General features: G+C 36.5%; 1 pseudogene; it reads left to right on the top strand.

Annotated features, from left to right (window-relative positions):
- Positions 1-11,764, top strand: part of LOC107548477 (sodium/calcium exchanger 2-like) — a 21,158-nt pseudogene extending 9,394 nt beyond the window's left edge.
- Positions 11,765-12,456: the final 692 nt, after the last annotated feature.

Raw genomic sequence — 12,456 nt, 5'->3', positions numbered from 1 at the left:
TATATATATATATACTGTATATATATATATATTTAATTTCTAATAAATGCTATTTTTTAACTTTCAATTACTCAAAAAATTATGACAAATATATCACAGTTTCCACAAAAATATTAAGCAGCCCAACAGTTTTCAACATTAATAATAAGAAGAAATGTTTTGGAGCTCCAATTAACCTTTTTGGAATGATTTCTCAAAGATCATGTGACATTGAAGACTGGAGCAGTGGCTGCTGAAAATTCAGCTTTGCCATCACAGGAATAACATACATTTTAAAATATATTAAAATAGAAACCAATTATTTTAAGTTGTACAAATATTTCAAATTATTACTGATTTTTTGTATTATTGATCAAATAAATAAACTCTTGATACTTTTTTCAATATAGCCATTTTTAGTATAGTAATAGCAGTACTAGTCATATAGTCAGTGGGATATTGTACAGCCAGTCTGTATTTATTGCAACACCTGACCAGAGTTGGTCACCCGGCTGAATGTGGTCTCTTACTGTACATATAAAGATGTTGAGCAGAACATTGGAATAAAAAGGGTTTGGAGGTTACCATGACTGTCTGTGGTTGCAGGTGATCCACATGCTTAAGGAACTGAGAGAGAAGCATCCAGATAAAGACCTGGACCAGCTGATCGAGATGGCAAACTATGCCACCATGCAGAAACAGCATAAGAGCCGAGCGTTTTACAGGGTGCAGGCAACACGCATGATGATCGGTGCCGGGAACGTACTGAAGAAACATGCAGCAGCTGAACAGGCAAAACGAGCAGCTGGAGATTCAGCGGAGAATGACCTGGCCACCTGTTCTCACATTGCTTTTGAGCAGGCACAGTACCAGTGCAGTGAGAACTGTGGGAGCGTCAGTGTGTGGGTCTGCTTACAGGGGGAACCGGCACCAGAACCTTCCATGTTGATTACAGGACAGAGAATGGGTCAGCCAGTTCTGGGGCAGATTATGAGTATTGTGAGGGAACAATCATATTTCAGCCTGGAGAGACACACAAAGAAATAAAGGTGAGAGAAACACACAGTGGTGATGTCTGATCCATGAACAGAATGTTCTTTTGAAATACATCTCATTAATTGATTCAACCAATACAATCTGCAGAGTGAATCATCGTGTTATTATGTTCAGTCATATTTGACTCTGAAAATGAATCTATACTTTCTCAGTTAACACACAAATTGATAATATAATCCAACACAGCAATAAACAGAATATGATGCTAAAATATTCATTATATATTCAAATTAATAAGTGAATCATTTGTAACTTGGTAAAATAAACAATTCAAAGAGCATGTGAAAACACAAAATATATATTTTTTTAATTAAAACAAGGATGCATTAAATTGGTCAATAGTGACAGTCAATACTTTTATAATGTTAAAAAGGTATATTTAAATGAAATGCTGCTCTTTTGAATTTTAAATATTAAGCAGCACAACTGCTTTCAACATTGATAATAATAAGCATCAAATCAGTATATTAGAATAATTTCTAAAGGATCATGTGACACTGAAGACTTTAAAATATATTAAAATAGAAAACAGTTAAAGTTATAATAATATTTTTTTTATTACAATATTTGTAAGTGATGACAATTAGAGACCTTATTCAAAAACATTCTAAAACTTCTGAACAGTAGTGTATGTATTTGAGTTGAATATGACTCAGTTGTCTTAAGATGCATGTGCGTATGTTTTATAGGTGGGAATTATTGATGATGATGTGTTTGAGGAAGACGAACACTTCTTTGTGCGACTCTCGAACCTGCGAGAGAGTGAGGGCAGGACCAACACCGATGGTGCCCGACTGGTTGAACCCTTCGTAACCACTGTAACTATTTTGGACGATGACCATGCGGGAGTCTTCGCGTTTAGTCAGCGGGAGCTCTGCGTGGGTGAATGTTCAGGTGTGGTGGAGGTGCCGGTGAACTGGACGTCAGGTGTGCGTGGGACTGTCATGATATCATATCACACAGAGGACGGTTCTGCACGACAGGGTGTTGACTATGAGCACACACAAGGAGAGCTAGAGTTTACCAATGAGCAGACTAGGTAAAAGTTCACACTAAAGTTTTCAATTCAAATTTTACCTTTACACACAAAATGGGAGCATACTCTTTACTTTTCAGATACACACAAATCTGAATTTATGTAAAAATTAGGTAATTATATAAATGCAAAAAATGTAGTGTATATACTCTTTAATGCATGAGTGCATGTGTGTTAAATGGCTTGTGGAGTATTTTGGTAAGTATCTCAATAAGCAGTCTGACAGTACCACTTGAAACCTTTAATTATGGGCCATTGTTACAACCCATTAATATACTTTACTAGCATATGCAGTGCATTTATAATGTGTTATAAGGTATTATATTTTAACATACACTAACATTCAAAAGGTTTTGTGTACATATTTCTTGTTTTTGAAAGTAACTCGTCCCCACCAAGACTGCATGTATTTGTAATATTTCACAGTATTACTGTTAAAGTCCATTTACAATTACTGTTTTCTATTTTTGAAAATTTTCAGCGGCTATTACTACATTACTGATTTGGTGTGTAAGAAACATTCATTTTTATTGTTATCAATGTTGCAACAGTTTGATGCTTAATATTTTTGTGGAAACCGTGATGCATGTTTTTCTAAAGAACAGCATTTAATTGAAACAATTTAATTTGTAATAATTTAAAAGTCTTTACCGTCACTTTTTTTTTTAAATTGAATGCATCAATGCTAAATAACATACATTTCTTTCCCAAAAAAAAAATCATACTGACATTTGAACGGTAGTGTATGTCAATTCATATATATGTCAGGTTTTAGAATCTATGATATACCATTTTTCAAATGCACAGTAAGCATTATGAAAGACTTTAGTTAAAAATGCAATACTCTGAAATACTATTCTGAGCTGTTATTTTGTAATACACTAATATTAAACCTCATAATACATAGCCATCTCTCAGCATACAAACATTATTTGTCACTATGCTATCACTTTTCATTTGCACCACTAGAGGTCTCTTCTACCCCAGTACTACAGTAGTAATAAGATATCAGTTGCAAACGCCTATTTTGTTTTCCTCGAATCCCTGCCTGATACTTTCAGACCCCAACATGTTTGTGTACCACCTCGTTTCTAAGATGATCTGTAGTCCTCTGTGTGAACTGCTGTGGTTTTGAACTTTGGACTGTTTGATGTGTGTTCTGGTGGATCCTACTGTCAGTCTCAATAAGCTAATAATGGCTTCTGAGCAGAAAATGTTTTTTGTTTTTGTTTTAGTTAAAAATCAGTTTTAACCCAGGACTTATCCTGGGCTGAAAGGTTATACTGGCACAAGGTAATTTCACCTGTCTCTGTCTTCTTAAGTTATTCATTTGGAGATATTTATAGTAAGACTTTATATTATAAATGATGTCTTGTCATTTAAAAGAACAAGTATTTTGATGAACAATTTGGCACAAATTAACATTAATATTTCCTGCACTTTTGACAGGAATTTTAGATGGCTAGAACTTAGAATCCACTTTTGACAGGATTTTATTTAGTAGGATTTATTTATTAATTTAGTATGTGAATGTGAAATCTGATGAGGTGAAATATGTGATGTCAAGTGTACAGTGACGCTTCAGAAAGCACATGACAAACAACGACCAAAATCATATCAAAACAAATTACATAAATCTTAAATGCTCAGTTCAGCAGTGGTTTGTGGAGAATAGAGCATGTACACAACTGAACGTTCATCTCAGTTCGTCTGTGTGTGGGTTAATTATTAATGCACTGTGTGTTAAAGTATTCATGCAGGCCTAACTCTGATGTGATTTAAATGCTGAGGTCTCCTTTAATATTTCAGAGGTCAAACCAAGAGGAAAGTATTATTTGTCCTTTGCTCTTTGTGTGTGTGTGTGTTTGTCCACAGTAAGACACTACAGGTGCGCATCATTAACATGCAGGAATATGAGAAGCGAGAACATTTCTACATTGTCCTTGAAGAACCCAAATGGCTCAAGAGAGGGATCTCAGGTATGTGTGTGTGTTACTATCCTTTTTAATCATCCCTGAATCTGTTACAGTATTTAAATTTTTCTCTGTGAGGGAGATTTCTATGAATGTTTGTGTATATTTTCATTTGTTAAGGCTATTGAGATTCCATTAGCCTCCTACTCACCTCTCTCTCACACAAACACACACACATTTCTATGACCAGTGTCCAGTTTCAGATCAATAACAACAGCACAACAGGGGGACAAACTAGACATGCGTCACACACAGTAACAAGATCCAACTCACCTACACACACACTTCAGCCTCACGTTTGTGTGTGTATGTAATATGAGCTCATGTCTGAATAAAAGTGAATGCTAAAGAGAGAATTAACACCAGGTTCATTAGGGAGCTAATCAGCTACTTGGAATCTCGTTCATTAACCCAATGATTGACCAAGCATTGTTATAGATAGATAGATAGATAGATAGATAGATAGATAGATAGATAGATAGATACAGTACATACTGTATTGAAAGTTTGTGAACCCTTTAGAATTTTCTATATTTCTGCATAAATATAACCCCAAAAAATCATCAGATTTTCATGCAAGTCCTTAAAGTTGACAAAGACAACCCAATCAAACAAATGAGATGAAAATATATACTTTGTAATTTATTTATTCAGGAAAATTATCCAATATTACATATCTGTGAGTGGCAAAAGTATGTGAATCTCTAGGATTGGCAGTTAATTTAAAGGTGAAATTAGAGTCCATCTGTTTTTCAGAGTTGTTTTCAATCAGTGAAATTACTATCAGGTGTCAGTGTGTGCCCTGTTTTATTTAAAGAATAGGGATCTATCAAAGTCTGATCATGTTTGTGGAAGTGTATCATGCACAAACAAATGAGATCTCTGAGGACCTCAGAAAAAGAGTTGGTGTAGCTCATCAGGCTAGAAAAGGTTTCAAAGCCATCTCTAAAGAGTTTGGACTCCACCAATCCACAGTCAGACAGATTGTGTACAAATGGAGGACATTCAAGACCACTGTTTCCCTCCCCATGAGTGGTCCACCTACAAAGAACACTCTAAAAACAAGACGTGTAAAAGTCCACTAGGTTTCAAAGGACTGCAGGCTAACTTCTAAGCAACTAAAGGCCTTTCTCACATTGGCTAATGTTAATGTTTATGAATCCATCATCAGGAGAACACTGAACAACCATGGTGTCCATGGTAGAGTCGCAAGAAGAAAGCCACTGCTCTCCAAAAAGAACATTGCTGCCCATCTGCAGTTTGCTAAAGATCATGTGGACAAGCCAGAGGAATACTGGAGAAATATTTTGTGGATGGATGAGACCAAAATAGAACATTTTGGTTTAAATGAGCAGCGTTATGTTTGGAAAAAGAAAACACTGCATTCCAGAATAAGAACCTTATCCCATCTGTGAAAAATGGTGGTGGTAGTATCATGGTTTGGGCCTGTTTTGCAGCATCTGGTCCAGGAAGGCTTGCCATCATTGATGGAACAATGAATTCTGAATTATACCAGCAAATTCTGAAGGAAAATGTCAGGACATCTGTCCGAGAACTGAATCTCAAGAGAAAGCGGGTCATGCAGCAAGACAATGACCCCAAGCACACAAGTCGTTTTACCAAAGAATGGTTAAAGAAGGACAAAGTTCATGTTTTGGAATGACTGAGTCAAAGTCCGGACCTTAATCCAATTGAAATTTTGTGGACGGACCTGAAGCAAGCAGTTCATTGGAGGAAACCCACCAACATCACAGAGTTGAAGTGGTTCTGTACTGAGGAATGGGCTAAAATTCCTACAAGCCGTTGTGCAGGACTGATCAGCAGTTACAAGAAACGTTACTTGCAGTTATTGCTGCAAAAGGGGGTCACACCAGATACTGTAAGCAAAGATTCACATACTTTTGCCACTCACAAATATTTAACACCAGATCATTTTTCTCAATAAATAAATGCAGCCTAGATGAGCATAGAAGACTTCTTTCAAAAACGTTTAAACTTTTGAACTATAGTGTACAGTTTATTCATTATTCAACTGATTAATTAATTCATTCATTGATTAATTTTCTACTTGCATGCTGCATATAGATCTGCTTTTGAATCAGGGTAAGATGACTCTAATACTTTGTACATTTCTTTTGCAGTGTATATGCAGTTTATTAATATAAATATTTATCCTTTCCTCTCCCTCTCATTTTCCCCAGCCACCCCTGGTCCAGAATTGGAGGACGCTAGATGAATAGCATAGAAAGGAAAGCCCATTCTGGGAGAACACAGCAAGTTAAAGGTTATTATAGAGGAAAGCATTGTTTTCAAGGTACACACATGTCATATGTATACATACAGGAGCAAACTATGGAAGCCCTAGGAGGCCATGGATTATTATTTTCTTTGTTGTTTTCTCATATCACAACTTCATTTTCTTGTAATCTCGACATAACAAAAGTTGTTTTCTCGTGATGTCCAACCCGTTATCCAACAGCAGCACTAACTGTAGACTAACCAAATGAAATAATAATATACACAAAAATATCATAGTTACTTATGTTTCAGAGTAAATAAAGCAGTAATAATGCCATCAAATTAGAAGTCTGTTTTGATCAGAAGCTGTCGTACATGTAATGGTCACATGGTCAGCCTATCCAACAGAACTAATGAAAATCACAAACAAACGATGTAATATCATATTATTTCAAATAAATAAGAAAAAATAGTGGGTTAAATCCAAGGAGCTCTAAAAGATTTTAGAATAGTTACCTGCTGCATACATCTTAAAGCACTCTGCCTGCTCTTGTGGTGTTGAATGCTCTCTTATCAGACCATTTAAAAATGTGAATTACACATATAAAATGTTTAGCATGTCTCTGAAAAAAATGAGCAGTGATTGATTCATTTATTGTATTGACTTTATTATTAAGTGAAGCAAACGTTTTGTTGAAATATCAACAACAGTCAACAAGTTATGATAATGCGAAAACAAATTTTGTTACATAAAGAACAAAAGAAAATTGTGACCCTGGACCACAAAACCAGTCTTAAGTCGCTTGGGTATATTTTTAGCAATAGCAAAAAAAACATTGTATGGGTCAAAATTATCGATTTTTCTTTTATGCCAAAAACCAAAAGGATATTAAGTAAAAGATCATGTTCCATGAAAATATTTTGTAAATGTTCTACCATAAATATATCAAAACGTAATTTTTGATTAATAATATGCATTGTTAAGAAATTCATTTGGACAACTTTAAAGGCGATTTTCTTTTTTTTTGCACCCTCAGATTCCAGATTTTCAAGTGAATTACACATATAAAATGTTTAGCATGTCTCTGAAAAAAATGAGCAGTGATTGATTCATTTATTGTATTGACTTTATTATTAAGTGAAGCAAACGTTTTGTTGAAATATCAACAACAGTCAACAAGTTATGATAATGCGAAAACAAATTTTGTTACATAAAGAACAAAAGAAAATTGTGACCCTGGACCACAAAACCAGTCTTAAGTCGCTTGGGTATATTTTTAGCAATAGCAAAAAAAACATTGTATGGGTCAAAATTATCGATTTTTCTTTTATGCCAAAAACCAAAAGGATATTAAGTAAAAGATCATGTTCCATGAAAATATTTTGTAAATGTTCTACCATAAATATATCAAAACGTAATTTTTGATTAATAATATGCATTGTTAAGAAATTCATTTGGACAACTTTAAAGGCGATTTTCTTTTTTTTTGCACCCTCAGATTCCAGATTTTCAAATAGTTGCATCTCGGCCAAATATTGTCCTATCCTAACAAACCATAAATCAATCGAAAGCTTATTTATTCAGATGTTTTTCAGATGTATAAATCTCAATTTAAAAAAAATTGACCCTTATGACTGGTTTTGTGGTCCAGGGTCACAATTAACTTAAAGGGGTCATATGATGCGATTTCAGTTTTTCCTTTCTCTTTGGAGTGTTACAAGCTCTTGGTGCATAAAGAAGATCTGTAAAGTTGCAAAGACTAAAGTCTCAAATCCAAAGAGATATTCTTTATAAAAGTTACGAGTCAACCACGCCTACCTAAAACGGCTCATTCTAACACGCCCCCACATATCTACGTCACTGTGTGGGAAGATTTGCATAACGCCGCCCAAATGTTCATGCAAAGAAAGAAGGCGTAACTTTTATTCTAGCTGTAGTATTGTTGTTGCCGCCGCCACCATGTCAAGGTGGCGCTGTGTTTCATTGTGAAAGCGAAGCTACTTTGTTTGGCCTTCCAAAAGAGGACGATATCGCTTCATCATGCCTGGAGGTGATCTGTGCTGGTCGCTGAGGAAATACATCAACTTCACGCTGTCGATCACCGGCTCGGTTTTTACCGTGGACGAAGCGGAGTTCAGCCCGGTGTCGTCACATGTGGTTGCCGCAAGCCCACAAGACGCTCCTTCGTCGAATCCGCCGGCCGCGCCGTTCTCAAGCCCGCCCGCCTCTGCTCACTCAAGACGGCCTCTGACATACTCTAGGCTGCGGCTCACTCTAGGCCTCCGGCCTCGCTCACTCAAGGCCACGGTGTGCTTTTTCGTTGTGAAAGCAAAACTACTTTGTTTGGCCTTCCAAAAGAGGACACGACTAGAAATCAGTGGTTAAGTTGTATTTACAACACTGTTCCAGAACAGTTTAACCCAAATATTCAGATGTGTGCAGCACATTTTATGGAGGACCGTTTTCTGATCCTGGGAGAGTAGACTACAATGCCAGCTGTTCTGACTCACAGACTGTAAGAAAATTTTTTATATTTAAAGAATTTGCCACTGACGATTCAAACGCGAGTTTTTTGGGCAGTGTAGTAGAGTAGCACTTGTTGTTTGTAATTTTTCTGATCACAAATGCAGACATGGTTTTATGTTACGCTCCGGCCAGACAGGGCATCCCAATATAGTAAGGGGCGTCACACGCTTGAGGTATTCGTCCAATCACAATGCACTGGATAGCTGGCCAATCAGAGCACACCTCGCTTTTCAGACCGATGAGCTTTGTAAAAATTGATGCATTTCAGAAAGGCGGGGCATAGAGGAGAAAAAATAATGTACAGTATGGGGAAAATAATGGTTTTTTTTTCACCTTAAACCGCATAAACACATTTCATTACACCAAATACACAAAATATTGTTCTTTTTAGCAGCATCATATGACCCCTTTAAGTAGTGATCATGAAAAAAATAAAAACTACATAAATAATAATAATAATCCATGGCCATATAGGGCTTCTGTAACATAAACATTAACTGAGTGCCCAATTTAGTCTGTCTTATGCAGGCAGAAGTCGTATAAGCTGTGATTCCTTCCCTCTCATAGGTCCGACAGGGCATGGCCCCTAATGGAGTCTTAGATGCGGTAGTAGACCACTTGCCTCAGTGTGAAGTGTGTGTTGGGATTGCCCTAAACTTCAGGCTTTAAACACTGTCTGACTGAATCACACCTAAATGCATGAAGATTATAGAAGATTGCAATTAAATCTCATTTCTTCATCACAGCTCTTTCTGTTTTAATTTGTGTTTATTAATTGAAAGCTTTAAAACTTAGGCTTAATACACAGCCTACAGTACCCTGATGATTTTTCAATTAAACAAAATGTTGATTTGACTGAACAAGAACTGAGCATGAACAGCTCTGTAGTGCACATTATACAAGAATACTGTCAATATTACAAAGAGGCATTAAAAAAGTGTGCCAGAGCAATTGCTTAGTCTGATTGATTGCTGTTTAATGGATATATTTCTCAATCACTGAGCTTTACTATGGTGTGCATATGTGTTTAGAATACAGTAGACCACCTATTGAATGATACTAATCTTGCTGAAGTAATTGGCACACACTCCTGGAGAGAACAGTTCATCAAGGTGGTAACAGTCAGTGCAGGTAGAATCAAATAATTTCGGTGTCTATGCGTGTTTCTACATATGTGAAATTATTTGTGACCCTGGACCACAAAACCAGTCTTAAGTCGCTTGGGTATATTTTTAGCAATAGCCAAAAAAACATTGTATGGGTCAAAATTATCGCTTTCTCTTTTGTGCCAAAAATCATTAGGATATTAAATAAAGATTATGTTCCATGACGATATTTAGTAAATATCCCACTGTAAATATATAAAAACTTTTTTTTAAATAATAAAAAACATTTTTTATTAGTAATATTCATTGCTAAGAACTTCATTTGGACAACTTTAAAGGCATTTTCTCAGTATTCCAGATGTTCCCTCAGATGTTCAAATAGTTGTATCTCGGCCAAATATTGTCCTATCCTAACAAACTATACATCGATTGAAAGCTTATTTATTCAGCTTTTATATGATGTATAAATCTCAATTTCGAATTTTGTGTTTTTGTGGTCCAGGGTCACATTTATGCTGTGTTTGTGCCCATAAAACCTCATAATTATTATATTAATAATTAATATTATTTCAGGTGATGGTCATGTTTTATTTATACCTTTCTCTTTTTCTCTCATTCTTTTCAGGAGAAGGTAATGAAGAAGGAGGGGAGCCACAGCAACCATCGTGCTGTGATTATTTCATGCACGCAGTTACGGTGTTCTGGAAGATTCTGTTTGCGTTCGTTCCACCCATGCACAGAATACTGGAATGGCTGGGCCTGCTTTATTGTGTCCATTCTGGTCATTGGGCTGCTAACCGCCATCATTGGAGATTTGGCATCTCATTTCGGCTGCACAGTGGGCCTCCGTGACACAGTCACTGCTGTAGTGTTTGTTGCCTTAGGAACCTCCATACCAGGTACATCTGTAACATATCGTGTGTGTCTGATAATGTGAAACACAGGCAACCAACTATCATCTCCCTTTGCTCTCTTAGATACATTCGCAAGTAAGGTCGCTGCTAAACAGGATCAGTATGCAGACGCTTCGGTTGGAAACGTGACCGGTAGCAATGCGGTTAATGTTTTCCTGGGGATTGGCGTGGCCTGGTCCATTTCAGCTGTTTACTGGGAGGTCAAAGTTCAGGTGTTTCACGTAGAGCCCGGCTCTCTTGCATTCTCTGTCACACTCTTCACCATCTTTGCCTTCATTAACATCGGTGTGCTGATGCTACGGCGGCGGCCATCGGTGGGCGGAGAGCTGGGCGGACCCAAAACGCTGAAGGTTCTGACTTCTCTATTGTTCCTCGGTTTGTGGCTTCTCTACATCACATTCTCCAGCCTAGAGGCCTACTGTCACATCACCGGCTTCTGAGGAGAGAGAGAAAGACAAAACAACCAGACTCAAACTTACACTAATGGCATTCACATGAAATGAGCTATGAGAGAAATGTACAGTGCACTGTATATTCCATGGTAATATGTACATAAAGTAGATCACATTCTGTATAAACAAATGTACATGAAATGAAAGAATGAGTGAGATAGAGCAAGATTGTATGACTGCACTGCTGTGAGGGATGTCTTTAACGGTTGGTCACCTTTGGTTTCAAAGCACATTAGAGGTATTATGAACTTTTGACATCACCAGACCCTCAGTGGCATGGAGGACTTTTAACACACTGCAAGATGTAGCACGTTTTTGACAGGACTGTGATGTCTTTTTATATGCTTACTCATGACCAGTAATTGTTGTTCCTTGAAGAGATGCTAGGCCTCTCTCTGAGATAAAAGGCACTTATGGCTCAAAAACTCTTTGACAAGTGAAACTGGGCTTCGTTTTCCAGTTTTACTTAAGGATGTCAGACATTATGGGACCTACCATGACAAGTTGATCAAAGAAAGAATGTATGTGATTATCATTATCATAATTCACATTAATATATTTACTCAAATAATTAATAAATTGAAGTGTTTTCTTCTTATTGTGCTTTGGTATTCTGATTGGAAAATGTTGTATTTAGAAATTAAAAATGAAATTACAGTTGCAACTATTTTGGCATAATCAGTACCACATTTCCAAAGGCCATTCCTTGAATTGTTCTGGTTTACTTAAAATTTCCTTTACTAGTCCATTCTTTTTATGAGCGTTTATCCTCCTATTTTTTTTTTTTTTTACAGTAAACGGCAACAATATACACTTTGTAGAATTTTCGAGGTGAATTCCAAATGTTTTAGTTCATTTTCCAGAGGGGGATTTAAGAATTATGAATGTGAATTATTAACGTTGTAAAATTTCTACTAACTACACATAATAATGCGAACGTAATAGCAACACTCCGGCGGTTGACAATATAGATGTCTTTACTGTTATTTATGAGTGAGACCAAAAAAATGCCTTTTTTATATCAATGAACGAATCTTTTTAGTGAACTGATTCAAAATATGCGAACTACTAGAATGAATGAAAAACCCGCCACTACAAACCAGCAGGAAAACGCGCCTTTAGTTTGAGTTACATCCGCGAGAGCCAATCACGTTCAAGCATTAAAGACTCCGCCC

Source organism: Sinocyclocheilus grahami, unplaced genomic scaffold (genome assembly GCF_001515645.1).
Source record: "Sinocyclocheilus grahami isolate Dianchi unplaced genomic scaffold, SAMN03320097.WGS_v1.1 scaffold348.1, whole genome shotgun sequence".
Taxonomy (NCBI): domain Eukaryota; kingdom Metazoa; phylum Chordata; class Actinopteri; order Cypriniformes; family Cyprinidae; genus Sinocyclocheilus; species Sinocyclocheilus grahami.
Note: the sequence above shows the minus strand (reverse complement) of the source record. Positions and strands in the feature narration are given on the sequence as shown.